Source organism: Lynx canadensis, chromosome A1 (genome assembly GCF_007474595.2).
Source record: "Lynx canadensis isolate LIC74 chromosome A1, mLynCan4.pri.v2, whole genome shotgun sequence".
NCBI lineage: Eukaryota > Metazoa > Chordata > Mammalia > Carnivora > Felidae > Lynx > Lynx canadensis.
This window is the reverse complement of record NC_044303.2, coordinates 107067389-107078312: the sequence shown is the minus strand read 5'-3', so window position 1 is coordinate 107078312 and position 10924 is coordinate 107067389. Positions and strand designations below refer to the sequence as shown.

General features: G+C 40.5%; 1 long non-coding RNA gene across 1 annotated transcript; it reads left to right on the top strand.

Annotated features, from left to right (window-relative positions):
• Positions 1-723: 723 nt before the first annotated feature.
• LOC115515537 lies at positions 724-9728 on the top strand. Its single transcript, XR_004344142.1, has 3 exons — positions 724-822; positions 2090-2264; positions 9592-9728. It is a non-coding gene; the product is annotated as an uncharacterized LOC115515537 (long non-coding RNA).
• The last annotated feature ends 1196 nt before the right edge of the window (positions 9729-10924 follow it).

The window sequence follows — 10924 nt, the reverse complement described above, 5'->3', positions numbered from 1 at the left end:
GGCCCTACTAACTGTTGTTAGATCTCAGGGGAATTGTCTAAGTCTCTGTTTCTTCTGGCTATTTTTTGGAATGGCTCTTGATCTTGAGAGGGCAGTATTTTCTGCACCCTCTGTGGGGACACCATGGGATTTTCCATTGCCTCCAGGAATAATTATTGTTTGTCCAGGCTGAAAATGGACAACATATTCAAAAGAATTTTTTTTAAGTCGCTCTGTGGTCAGAAGTTGGCCACATTGGAGGCTACTATTTAGAGCCTGATAGGAACTTTTTTTCAGGCCTTCTCCCCTAAGTGAAAATGAAACTATATACCCAGAGGGAAAGAAAAATTCTCTGAAGCTGTTTATGGAAGGATTTACTAAAACATTCTCAAGACACACAGCTCAAAATCTAAGACATAAGAATCTTTGATTTCTATCATAGTTGAAGGTCTTCTACCTAATATAAAGAAGAAAATTGATGATATGGTTGGATGTGTTCATAAACTTACCACACTATAGAATGCTATTGCAACAGGCTCAAAAGCTGCTTACTGCTAAATAATTTCACTAGAAATGAATGTTTCTAAGAATTCTAATCAATATATGCAATTCGAACTACTACGAGAGCTAAGGCCAAAAGAAAACACCTGTACATGAAAAATATGTTTGAAAAAAGTTGAATGTGTATTCAGAAAAGGAAAAGTATGAAGGAAATGTTTTATTTTTGTTGTTGTTAAGGTGTAAAAAAGAGAGTAACTGTGACTTAAAGTAAAATGACTGGTCATTCCAGAGTGAGGAGGAAAAGCAAGAATGGATAAGAGTGTTGCAGAAAAGGAATCTTGGGTAAGGAATGTTATGTGTGGTCAAGCTGGTTAAGATATTTTAATTTTAAAAGAATGTGTCTTAATATCAAAACTACACTGGTGCAAAATTAGAATCTGTTGTCTTTTTTTTTTCTGTGTTAGAAGGACAAAATGCACCTGGGTGGCCCAGTTGGTTAAGTGTCTGACTCCTGATTTCAGCTCTGGGCATGATTTCATGGTTCATATGATAGAGCCCCACATTGGGCTCTGTGCTGACAGTACAAAGCCTGCTTGGGTTTCTATCTCCTCTCTCCCTCTGCCTCTCGTCCTCCTCTATCTCTCTCCCTCTCTCTCTCTCTCTAATAAATAAATAATTTTTTTAAAAGAACAAAATGCTCTTGGACTACTGATCTGCTCTTGATAAGAGATTGTGGAAGGTGTATGTGTGTGTGTGTGTGTGTGTGTGTGTGTGTGCATGTGTTTTAACCATTTAAATAACCTCCCTAGAAAACCAAGATCTTGTGTCTTAAAATTATTTCTTGTGCCTCACGTTATCTTTCTCAGGTTTCTCATTACTTAAGAAAATCTACTCTTCTCAATATTAAGAGCTAAGTTTTGTCCAAAACTATGTAACCTTCTGTATTTGCCTTTAAAATCTTCTATTGCCACTTTGGTTAAATAGTTATTATTACATAACTTTGTGTGATCCTATTTAGTCAGATATTTAAAACTTTTGATGTTTTAACAACTTCCCAAAATCAAATTCTAAATGGAGTCTATTTGACTTCAAAGTAACTTGGAGATTTCCCAGAAGTCCCCTGAAAAAAAAAATCTCAAAGAATTTGTCTCCATCTTGTAAAGGAGAAATATTAAACTATTCTGGTTTACTTGGTATGTTAAATGCCATGGGAAGCATTACCAAGCAAGAAGTGATAATAAACCTTATTAGGGCACATGTGTATGGTTATATGTTACTGATATAGGTATTCCAGAAATTGTGTGAAGTTTCTAAAAATTTGTTAGTACTCTCACTGTCCAATTATTATTCTAAATTATTGTATGCCATGGAAATAACTGCATTTCCTTATCAAATGAACTCTCAGCTTTAAACGTGGCATGCATGGAGAGAGAGAGAGAGAGAACCAGGGAGGGGCAGAGAGAAAGGGACAGAGAGGATCTCAAGCGCCTGTCACGAACCGCGAGATCATGACCTGAGCTGAAACCAAGAGTCAGACACTTAACCGACTAAGTCACTCAGATGCCCCTAACCACAGCCATTTTTTAAAAAGTCCTTTTGTCATTTGCAGCTATTTACTCTGAAACTTTTGCAAAAATGCTTCATATTCAGGAGATTCATGGAAAAGACTCTGAGAACAACTCTGGAATACAGATTTCTGATAACTTGAAGATCATGGAACTGAATGGGAGAAGAGTTTCCAGAACTAATGGAAAAACTGGGTTCAAGAAAATGAGAATAAAAAGGTATTGAATGAAATGATGAGGATAATTATGATTACTTTTACAACTTTTTCTGTGAAGCATTCCTTATTGTTTTGATTTTCTAGATTTAAGGGAAGTTTCTTCTCTTTTTTCTTAATTACCTATGACTTAATGTTGTCAATATACCTTTGTCAAAAGAATGGAAACATTTACTTTTTCTCCCTATATAATCCCCCCATAATTCAGAAACTTATTGAGCATTCTTAATTTCATAGCAATATAATTATTTGCACAAGTTCAATAGGAATCAGATCTCCTTATAATAGGACACAACTAGAAACATGGCTTTGACTAGACTATCATTTTTGAGAATAAGCATAAAATCAGATATAACCAGATAGACTGAATGAACTAATGTTGACTTTATGCAGACAATAAAATGCCCTTGGAAAAACTGGCCTGATATCCTGCTGACAGGATACCTTGAAGCTTTACCAGGTGAGCAAGGAAGGTTACTTCCTGGCAGTCCTGGGAACCTCAGGATATTGTGGAGACCTCAAAAAAAGAGGATTTAACATGGCCAACAGACACATGAAAAGATGCTTGACGTCACTCATCAGGGAAATACAAATCAAAACCACACTGAGATATCACCTCACACCAGTCAGAGTGGCCAAAATGAACAAATCAGGAGACTATAGATGCTGGTGAGGATGTGGAGAAACGGGAACCCTCTTGCACTGTTGGTGGGAATGCAAACTGGTACAGCCGCTCTGGAAAACAGTGTGGAGGTTCCGCAAAAAATTATAAATAGACTTACTCTATGACCCAGCAATAGCATTGCTAGGAATTTACCCGAGGGATACAGGAGTACTGATGCCTAGGGGCACTTGTACCCCAATGTTGATAGCAGCACTTTCAACAACAGCCAAATTATGGAAAGAGCCTAAATGTGCATCAACTGATGAATGGATAAACAAATTGTGGTTTATATACACAATGGAATACTACGTGGCAATGAGAAAGAATGAAATATGACTTTTTGTAGCAATGTGGATGGAACTAGAGAGTGTGATGCTAAGTGAAGTAAGTCATACAGAGAAAGATAGATACCATATGTTTTCACTCTTATGTGGATCCTGATAAACTTAACAGAAGACCACGGGGGAAGGGAAGGGGAAAAAAAGTTACAGAGAGGGAAGGAGGCAAACCATAAGAGACTCTTAAAAACTGAGAATGAACTGAGGGTTGATGGGGGATGGGAGGGAGGGGAAAATGGGTGATGGGCATTGAGGAGGGAACTTTTTGGGATGAACAGTGGGTGTTGTGTGGAAACCAGTTTGACAATAAATTATATTTAATATAAAAAATAAAAAATAAAACTGAAAAACAAAACAAAACAAAACAACAACAACAACAAAAGAGGATTTAACCCCAAATGTATACAAGTATTCCAGGTGAAGTCAGATGGTGGTCCTTGAGTGGGCCTTTTAACCTAGAGAGGCTTTATAAGACTGAACTAAGATTCTCTATTAATAGATTTTGCAAAGCAAATTTTATAAGAGCCTCTATGGTCAATCACTACTGTTTCTGTACTTATGTAAATAACCAGGCCAAGTTAATGAAATTAGACTTATTTTGCAAACAAATTAGTCCTGCTCTCAATATCTTTGATAGAAATGAGGGCTATTATAGAGTAAAAAGCTATGTTTGAGTAGAAAACGATAACATAACTTTGTGAATATTAGATTTTAGTCTTCTTCATTGTCTTTGAAGTTTTGTTATACACCCCTAAACCAAACTGGATCCTGAACTCTTCTAATTTCCTCAAATATCAGGCTACAACTTTCTAAATGTTTTCAATTTTCTCCCACACTTCTGATTTGGAATCACTAAGAATAAAGTCCAGTCTTAAAAATTTTTTTTTTTAACATTTATTCATTTTTGAGAGACAGAGAGACAGAGCACAAGCTGGGGAGGGGCAGAGAGAGATGGAGACACAGAATCCGAAGCGGGCTCCAGGCTTCGAGCTGTCAGCATAGAGCCTGATGCGGGGCTCGAACTCACAAACTGTGAGATCATGACCTGAGCCAAAGTCAGATGCTCAACCGACTGAGGCACCCAGATGCCCCTAAAGTCCAGTCTTGAACCTACGTGGAAGGGATCATGCCAGGTTCCCCACGGTACCCAGAAAGCAGCCAAATTCAAGGGGCCTGAACTTTCAGTCCACATCTCTCAGTGAAAAAGGACTCCACCAGCCTCTTGGAACTATATGCCACCTAGAGATCTAAAAGTAAAATTGACCAGAGAGGGAGTGATGTCAGCAAGATGGCAACATAGATTCTTCCTGACATCACTTCCCCTCACAAGAACAACTAACAACTGTGCAAGAACAAGACACCACTGAGAGAATCCTAGAACACAGAGGTAAGGCTGAAGCCCCTACCCCGCACCACAGAGACCAAGGCAAGTCTGCATTAGAAGTGTAAGAGAGGCAGCTACAGGCTGACTGCATTGCCCCTCCACTGCACCAGGACAGCACCACCTGGAGAGGTCTCCTTAGCCTCCACTTCCTCCAGCAGAAAAAGAGAACCTGGGGGGACGTCAAGCTGCCCTACCCCCAGCATTGTGGATCACTTGGCAGGAGCCCTTACTCTGGTCTCACACCATTATGGACTCAGGGAGGTCTGTGGGGCCCAGCCACTAGGAATGTGACTGTGATGAAGAAGGTGAGAGGGGCTTGCAACAACCGGCACAAGGACCTTGGCAAACTGAGTTCATGTCTGCAGTGCTTGAGTAGAAATCTTAACTAGTGGTTTTTGCTTATCTGCAGAACCAAGTCAGGGGTGCGTTCTGACCGGGGAACTCAGTGGGGGTACATATCTGATTTAGTTCCTCAAATGAATTTTGTCAGCTCTACAGCCTGGTTTGCCTATGCCCAGGCAAAGAGCTAAATCAAAGACCCAGCCACTTGGAGAATATCTTCCAGGCCTATCTGACCAGAAGGGCTGGCAATGACTCCTGGAAGCAGTGTGACTTACCAGCAGTGGAGCAGAGAGGCAAGGGGGCAGAGCTGATGTGCCGAGAGCACAACTACCAGCACAGAGCATTCACGGGCTACACACAGGCAGAGCGGTTCAATGGTAGCCAAGACTGAGGGTAGCTCTCAGCCCGTCCCAGCTGCAGAGCCTATTGGGGAAATGGAGGGTAGCTTGGAGTAGCTCCTCCATGCCTCCCCCCACCTACCAACTCCCTCCCAGGCAAAGGAGCTGAGACATAGCCCCAACTGCTGTGCAGAGTCTTCGGGCTCCATGTGACCATAAAGCCTGGGGACACAACTTGTATTGGAAAAACAACTCCAGTGGCACTCAGGCTATGAGGCAGGTGTGCAGAGCTGATAGTTGGCAAAACAAAGCCAGTGGTCCTATTGGGTCAGAGAATTTGGGATGTGGGTTGGTGGGTCAGCACAAGTTAAGGGACCAAAGAGCTTTAAGAGCTTTAAAGCTGCTTCTCGTGCTGCACCTGCGCAGGGGATCAAATGTGTAGCCCTGCTCCCTCATTGCTAAATACAGCCTTCAGCCTGTCTGACAGAGAACCTGACCAAAGCACACTGGAGCTACGTAGCCCATTCAACAGTCCTATGTACAGTGGCACCTGAACAGAGAGCACAGCCCATGGCCTCACTTATCAACATATGCAAATTAATGTGATACATCACATTCATCGAAAGAAAGAAAGAAATCATACAATCATCTCAATAGACACGGAAAAAGCATTCGACAAATTTCAACATCCATTCATGATAAAAACTCAACAAATTAGGCAGAAAAGAAACACATCTCAACATAATAAAGGCCATATATGACAAGCCCATAGCTAAAATTGTACTCAATGATGAAGGGTTGAAATATTTTCCTCTAAGATCAGGAACAAGACAAGGGCACCCACTCTCACCACTTCCATTCAACAGAATGGAAAGGCAGAAGTAAAATTGTTTATATGTGCAGATGACATGATTTCATAGATGGAAGGTCCTAAAGATTTAACGAAAAAACTGTTAGATCCAATCAATGGATTCAGTAAAGCTGCAGGAAAGGTATCTCGCGATACACAGACTGGAAGTCTGAGATACCTAAGTGGAAAGGTATCTCACGATCACAGACTGGAAGAATGAATATTGTTAAGATAAAGCCATCTATAGATTCATTGCAATCCCTAACAAAATTCCAATGATATTCTAACGGAAATAGAAAACACAATCATGGAACCACGAAAGACCTCAAATAGGCAAATAAATCCTGAGAAAGGAGAACAAAGCATCCCACTTCTTGATTTCAAGCTATCCTATATAGCTATAGTTATCAAAACAGTATGGTACTGGCACAAAAACAGGCAAATGGAATTGAGAGCCCAGAAATAAACCCATGAATATATGGTCAACTAATATCTGACGGGGAGCCAAGAATACTCAATGAAGAAAAGAGAGCCTTTTCAATAAATGATGCTAAAGCAATTAGATATTAACATACTGAACTGATATCTTACACTCACAGAATTAACTCAAAATGGATTAAAGACTTAAATGCAAGACAAAACCATAGAACTCCTGAAAGAAAACAGGAATAAAGCTCATCGACATGGGTCTTGGTAATGATTTTTTTGGCTGTGACACTTAAAAAATACAGAATTACAATAAAAAATAAACACATGGAAGTACATCAAACTAAAAAGCTTCTGCAGGACAAAAGAAACCATCAACAAAGTGAAAAGACCACCTGCAGAAGGGGAAAAAATATATGCAAAGCATATATCTGATAAAAGATTAATATCAGACATATATAAAGAGCTCATTCAACTCAACAGCAAAAAAAACCAATAACGCAATTAAAAACGGATAGGGGCAACTGGGTGGCTCCTTTGGTTGAGCATCTGACTCTTGATTTTGGTTCAGGTCATGATCCCAAAGTTGTGGGGTTGAGCTGCTACCCATCGGGCTCTGCGCTGAATGTGGAGCTTGCTTGAGATTCTCCCTCTGTCCCCCTGCCTCTCTCCCCTACTAGCGTGCTCTCTCTCTCTAAAAATTAAAATTAATTAATTAAAATGTATAAAAGACCTGAATAGCTATATCTCCACAGGAGATATACGAAAGGCCAACAGGTTCATGAGAAGATGCTCCAGATCACTCGTCATTAGGGCAATGCAAATTAAAACCAGAATGAGATGTCATGCCATCTTCATTTCCAGAATGAAAACTTTTATTCCCTTTTCTTCTTCGCTACTTGCTTTTTCTCTCTGCTAAATGTCATCTTACAAAAACTAAGAGACAATGAATGCTGGCGTGGATGTGGAGAAAAGGGAACCCTTACGCACTATTGGTGGGATTGTGAAATAAGCCCAACAGTGAAAGACAAATATGGTTTGATCTTGCTTCCATGTGGAACCTTAAAAAAACCTTACCAAAAAAAAAATCAGACCTGTAGTTACAAGAGGTGAAGGGTCTGGGAGAACAAACTTCCAGTTATGTAAGGTAAATGAGGGCTAGTGATGTGCAGTGCCATGATGACTGTGGCTAGCACTGCCACGGGATACACAGGAACCCTGGTGAGAAAGTAAATCCTATGACTTCTTATCACCAGGAGAATTTTTGCTTCTTTTTTTCTATTATTTCTGTACAAGAAAATGGATGTCAGCTGAACTTATTGTGGTCATCATTTTGCCATATACGGAAATCAAACCACCATGCTGTATACCTTAAATCCATGTAGTGATGCACGTCAGTTATTTCTCAAAACAACTGGCAGAAAAAAATTGACTAGGTAAGCTCCTCCCCAGAAGGAGACACGGTCTTGAGGCAGACAGTTCACAGATCAAGATCTTCATCTCCAGTATGAAACCTTTATTCCTTTTGCCTTTTCGCTATTTGCTTTCTGTCCGTGTTAAGGCATGTGACAACAGTGCCCCTTAACTCTAGCGACTACTGCCGAATCCACTGCTAAGGCCACAGCTGTGCCACAAAAGTCCCTAGGCTTTCTTGCTAAGGTGGTTTTTAGGTAACAGAATTACTAATTCCTGCTTGGTAATTGCTTTCAATTACTTATTGGCTGAACAAGGGGAGTCTATGCCATAGCAAATACCTCCTGCTGTACTTGGATCAACACTTCTGGGATTGTAGCAAATACAAGATATTAACAAAAAAAGCCCCTTGCGTAAAACAGGCTGATGCACCTTCAGGTACATTCTTTGATCTTCTTGACACAACAAACACCTATACTAGATTCAACAGGATGCAATTTTAGAGCATAATTTTGGGTAAGAGAGTGAGAACAACAAAACTGTTTTAAAATACTGAATGAAATGGAAAGAGTTCCCCAAATATTAAATGGGTACACTAGTGAAAAGATTAATGAATCTATAGGCTGGACATCATACTATTGTTTTTGGTGATAAAGAATTTATGGAAATCCTCTGGAATATTTGTTTTAGGAATTCATCTGCAGGTGGTAGAACCAGCCTATCTCAGGCATAAACACAACACAGAACTCTAAAATAATCCCAACTTTCACTTACTTTTTCCTTTCTTTTTTTTAAAGTTCATTTATATTTATTGTGAGAGACAGAGAGCGAGGGTAAGGGGCAGAGAGAGGGAGAGACAGAATCCCAAGTAGTCTCTACGCTGCCAGTGCAGAGCCTGACATGGGGCTCAAACTCACAAAGTGTGAGATCATGACCTGAGCTGAAATCAAGAGTCAGATACTTAACTAAGTCACCCAGGTACTCCTTCACCTACGTTTTAAAAGGCAGCTCATTTAAACCTACTTATAGAAACTATCTGATGTAGAACTTTCTGAGAATAAGCTTTCATATACCATTCAAGGATGGATAGATAGATAGATAGATAGATAGAGTCCAATAAAACTGACTTTTTGGTGCATAGTTTTTAAGTTTTTAATACATGCATAGATCTGTGTATTTACCAGCAGCATTAGGATATAGAGCAATTCCATCACCGCCAAAACTCCTTCAGGCTGTCCTTTTGTAGGCATGCACTCAAATATCCCCATACCTTGGCCACAGTTGATCTTTTCTCTATGGCTATAGTTTTGACTCTTGTCAAATACATTTTACTCAGCGTTTCCCACAATGGTTCCTAACACTCTGGGGAGATTCCAGAAATGCCTTACAGTCCAGATGAAAGTGGTAACATTGATCATTTCCTTGTGGATAGGTTCTCAAAGGAAATGCAATGAAATAGATAAAGGGGGTTAAGATGATGTCATGATTCACTCTCCATGGGTACCCATATATGTGGCAAGACAAAATGGGAAGGACTAATGAAATACTGACAATTGATCTCTTTCTCTTTCCCTAGCATATCTCCTGCCATTGTCCCAAATGATTTCTAGCTCAGACTGCACTGACAAACGTGAAGGAGACTTCCACGGAGGGCAAGGACCAGAATCTAAATCACATCATTCAAAGAAGCTGCTCTTATCACAAAACAGGACAGACTCAAAAGGGGTATACCAGATCACACCAATTTCCTTCCTGCCTTGGAATGATTAAAAAAAAAAAAATCAAGCTCTAGGAGGACACAGCTGACTAAGGAATTTTGCTTTAGATGGACAGAGGAATAGAGATTCTCACTTATGCCCAAGGGTGGGTGAAGAAGGGAAAGGAAGGTAATTTAAGTGGGTACCTTGAAAAATAGGGGGCTTCTGAGAGATGAAACAAATTTGCCATTCCTTGGATGTAGCTTAAGAACAGAAACCTCAGAGATGTACCCCCTTCAAGGAGTTCTGGGGAAAGAGTAAAAATAAAAAAATGGCACATGTGGACGACAGAAGAGTCATGTTTTACCCGGTGTTCCCTGTGGCATGGGAGTAGCATCGAAGGGGTCCATACTGTTCCCATGGCTCCAGGGGAAGCTGTGAAAATGAACTTGGAGAATGAGCTGATGACCATCCCGAGAGGCCACTTGACCAAAAGAAAGTCACAGAGTGAAGGAGATGCACATTACAGTGAGGCATGGGGACCTTTGGAAGACAGCCAAAGGCTGGCAATCCCAGAACACTGTATGGGTGACTATTGTGTCACCGTAGGAGCCAGTACCACATAGCACTGATGCCACCCACAAAGGAATGCCACTCCCCCTGCCATGGGTGTGCAGAAGATTATCTGGATGGACTTATCCTTCCCAGACTTGTATCCCCTCCAGAAAAGGGTGCAGGAAATTCAGAGTTAAAATACGAACCTGAATAAGACTTAGTACTCCTGATCAATGGCTGGTTGAATTCGCCCCGACACTATTTTCTGGAGGCAGATCAGTAGCTCCTTTTCTCACTCAAGTCGGTGGCTGTAGAATTGAAACCTGAGACATAAATTTGGGATCAGATGGATTCATTTTGTATCCCAGAAACCAGTGTTAAGGACAATATGTGGCAAGAGTGCTAACCTCTAACTCACACAAAAATCTTGCTGACACACAAGAAATCACTATTGTATTACCCGTCATGGCCCAGGCTTTCTCAGTATTTCTTCCTGCACAAAACATATTTCTAAGATTCCATTTAAAATGCAGTGCCAATTTCAGTACAACCATTTTTTTTTCAATGTTTATTTCTTTTTGAGACAGAAAGATAGCAAGCAGGGGAGGGGCAGAGAGAGAGGGAGACACAGAATCCAAAGCAGGCTCCAGGCTCTGA